We start from the raw sequence: 4,303 nt of genomic DNA, 5'->3' as shown, positions 1-4,303 counted from the left end.
TCACTATCTTTCCCAGAGGAGAAATATGCAAAGCATATCAGTCATTGTCCTGCCCTGGGGCAGTCCAGCACCGAAATGCTAGGCAATTCTCCTCTGAACAAGAGTACCATAGCAACCCCAGACAGGTGTTTCGGGCTGGTTGGACGTCATCAGTAGGGTGGAGAAGTGCTTCTATAAGTATAGTGAGCAAGGGGTCCACGTCTGGATTCCCGTAGTAACTTTGAGTCAGACCCAAAGTTACTTAAATTATGAAAAAAACCAGGGGGTGGGTTGGGAGTCCCTCTGCCAGACATTAGTCCTGGTTATGAGATCCTTACCCAAATTCTTTAGCTCACTATCTTTCACAGAGGAGAAACAGCCAAAGTATATAGGTCTTTGTCCTGCCCTGGGGCAGTCCAGCACTGAAATACTAGGCAATTCTCCTCTAAACAAGAGTACCAACAGCAGCCCCAGACGTGTGTTTCAGTCTGGTTGGACCTCATCAGTAGGGTGGAGATGTGCCTCTCTAAGAATAGTAAGCAAGGGGTCCACATCTGTATTCCCCTAGTAAGTTAGGGTGAGACCCAAACTTACTTAAATTATGCACAAAAAAAGGCAGGTCCTGGGAGTCCCTCTGCTGGACATAAGTACTGGTTACGAGAGCATTACCCAGATTCTTTAGCTCACTATCTTTCACAGAGGAGACATATCAAAAGCATATCAGTCTTTGTCCTGCCCTGGGGTAGCCCAGTACCGAAATGCTAGGCAATTCTCCTCTGAACAAGAGTACCAACGGCAACCCCAGAAGCATGTTTCAGTCTGGTTGGACCTCATCAGTAGGGTGCAGCTGTGCTTCGCTAAGAATAGTGACACATGCAAACACGTTGACTCTTGCACATGCAAGGGACCCAGGGTTATCAGACTTTTCCCCCTTCTCCAGGATGTTTGACCCTGGTGTCTCCATGCTCTTAGGCCTAGGACAACCCCTCCTTGTCCCCTTTCATGGGCACCTCCTCTGCTTTTTCGATCTTCCCCTCCTCTTTCCCCTTCTTGTTCACTCCCTTCCTTCTCTCCTCAGCATACTTCCATATTTGTGTCTCCTCCGCCTGACCTCTTCGCTCCTCTCTATTCCTCTAGTCTGGAGTTTCCCCCTTCAATTCTGCTCTTGATTCTTTCTCCTCCACATTCACTCTTGATTCTGTCTCCTTCACCTTCACTCTTGACTCTCGCCCCTACACTGCTGTACTTAAATGTCTCTTCCATGCTGCTTTTCTCACTCCTTCCACTCTCTCCTCCTCCAGTCAACCTTCTCCCATCTCCCACCTACAGCTCCAATGTCTTTTCTTGGCACCATTCCTCCTCACCACATTATCACTCTTTAATGTCCATCTCACTCTCGGTACTCTTGACTCCCATGCTTCCCATTTACTCCCATTCCCATTTATCCCTGTGCCAGATGGGCCATGGGATACTTGATTGCCAAAGTGCAAAATGTATTGTGATTGGGAGCTGGGCATTGAGACTACAGATTCAGCATGTAATTGGCTGGCCAAGGCTATATTAACTCATGCTATGATATAGTTTTTTTATAAGGTGCTTAATACCCAGAGGTTTCTAAGCACGGACCCAGGGATCGAACCTGTGCTGCTCTGTGTCGTCCTGCTTCCAAGGCGAGCACGTTGTCACTGAGCTATCCTCCCGAGACAAACTTCATTGTTAAAGCGCAAGTTGTGGTCATTATCACCATCTGTGAGCACTGGGCTCTCATTTCTTCCACAATTGGGTAAGACTTCAGTTTCCAGATATATGTGGGACCCTGCAAACAGAGCCTGAATTTGACTGAGCCAGTGACACTCTCAAGCTTGCACGTTTCAACAAATAAGCTTTCCTCATTGGTATTACTTGCTGTGTGGTCTGACAACTGCAATGGCAGGTCTGAGGAGGACCTGGGTCTATTTATAACTTTCCCTTGCGTGTTCACATTATGACTTCCTCTCATCGGGCCACGTGTTCCCCAGGAGTATTATGGTGGGTGACACACAGAAGGCTCGGTATGGATTGAAGAGCTTTGCGGATCCACCATGTACCCCCTCCACAGCCTGCATCACAGGGCAAGTGGTGATTGCTGACCCCTGGGATCTCCCCAGTCTTATCTTTTAGCCTCAGCATAGTCACATAACTTCCTCCCTTCGATCAAGTCGTTGCTTGGGATTGACCTGCTGGAATGGTTTCTCAGGTGGATCCCTCGCCTAGAGTTGTAGAAGGAAATTTACAGAGAGGATTCCTATAAATAATCTGCGACAATTCCCAGGCCCCAAATTCCCACTTTGATACCCAGAATTACCCACCCTCAAGGCTGTTCTTTAGAAGTTGAGATGATTCTCTTACATGGGATTGTTGTAGAATGATTTGTTCATGGCTGATCCATTCAATGTAAACATTTTGGGAGATTGGTCACTAGGCTATGTTGTTCTCAAAAAACGTGGATTATGGCAGTTTAACTAGGCCGACCTCTCCTTCTATTTTGATCACCCTTTGTGTCTTTGGGTGAGTCTCTTGTCCATGAGTACCTAGGTGTCAGAGAACTTCCTTTTCTTCATCCGTTGATTAGAAAGATCTGAGTCAGCTGGACTAGAGGTCTAGCAGTTGCTGGATCAGACTGTGCATTTACACAATGGTATTCCACCTTAATGGAGATGTAATAGATGAACTCTCCTGCTGCCTGGACCAGCATATCCAGGTGATTTGTCAGACTTTAAACTGTCTTGTTTTCTTCATGCCACCATCCACCCTGATCAACTGGCAGTGGGCTTAGAAAATAGTGACCTGTATTCATGTGTGTGTTCTTAATTCAGTCTGTCCGTACAGAAGCAGGAAATGTGCCTGTATTTCCCACAAGCATAGCACTAGATACAGCGCTTTCAAATCCTCTGGCTACAGCTGTTGGCCATGGTCTTTAACACCTCCTCGGAGATGTGTTAAGTGGCTCTAGATGCGTTTTGCTGATTCCTGTAATGCCTGGCTCTTGTCTGGCTGTTGTTGGTATAACACTGCCCCATTGTACTTCTTCAGGCCTAATTTATTCACGTTTTTAACTGGACGAAAGTGGTATGTCAGTTGGTATCCTGTGGCTTTCTGGAATGCCTGATCCAGGGTGAGTCAGTAGAGTAGTCGGACGGTACACTGGAGGAATGGTGGCAGTAACAGGCAGAATTGCTATAGAGTTAGCCTGTCCTTTACTTCATCTAATTTCATTCCATCTATCCATTTGGCCAAGGCATTCTGCATCAAATTGGATAGCTGTCTTGGGGCTTCCATTGGTTGTATCTACAGATCACTAAGTCACTGGCGATGGTACTCTGGGCCATCTTCAAGACTCAAGACAATATACCTTTCTTAAGGTCTTCATGTCACGATTTACCATCTGGATTCAGCACTTGAAATGCTGCCACAACTCAGCTGTCAAGAGTGATGGGATGAACCAGGCAGCGTGTTCCATTTCCCATCCATTAGTCTTTATAACTCATTAACAATTAGTAAAGAATGTTCTCAGTTCATCTCCCTAACAGTACTTTTTAAATACCACAGGTGGTGGATGAGGCGCATACCAAGGTTAGGAGATGGCTTCTTTCAATGTATCTATTAGGTTGTACTGGCCAGTGACATGCTCTGGAAGTTCGCCACGGATGTTTTGATTTTGTTTTTTGGAGTTGACAGGGATTTTCTTCTGAATCGCGCAGGTTTATGCAGTTGACCTAGGGCTCTGGGTCAGGGCTTGCACAGTTTTGGCCTCGTCCACTTTTCCACTCTCAAGTGTGGTGTCTGCTGGATAGGGTCCAATGTTGACCAGTCTTTGGCGGGTAACAGGTGAGCTAAGGGGAGGACCAATGTGTTTGTTAACTTTTGATCTTCTGAGTTGGACTTCTTATCTTGGCAAAGCCTTTGTTGTCACCCATGGGTAGAAAGAAGACTTTCTCTTCAGAAGAGGAAGATGTAGCTAGGCCTAAGTCGGGAGCACCAGAATCGGCTTGGTCAAGATCTGAGATCCCACTTTTAAGGGTTCAACAGATGACTTGAAGCCAAGAAATAGGATAGTCGTCTTTTATTATGAACAACAGAAGATATGAGAATATGTGCAAATGAGATGAGTTGTGGCTTTCAAAGCAAATGGCAATCGTACAGTGTTTGTCAGTCCTTTAAAAGAAGTGTTGTTGTGTTAATCAATGTTTAATTGTTTTGTTAGAAAACATAGCTAACTCGAGCGGTGTGGGTTCTTTTATTTGGAAATGTCCTATTATTGTGCCAATTAACTAAACACTTCTGC

The sequence above is a fragment of the Ambystoma mexicanum genome, chromosome 2q (genome assembly GCF_040938575.1).
Source record: "Ambystoma mexicanum isolate Mex_15411 chromosome 2q, UKY_AmexF1_1, whole genome shotgun sequence".
In the NCBI taxonomy this organism is placed as follows: Eukaryota; Metazoa; Chordata; class Amphibia; order Caudata; family Ambystomatidae; genus Ambystoma; species Ambystoma mexicanum.
This window is presented reverse-complemented; position numbering follows the sequence as displayed.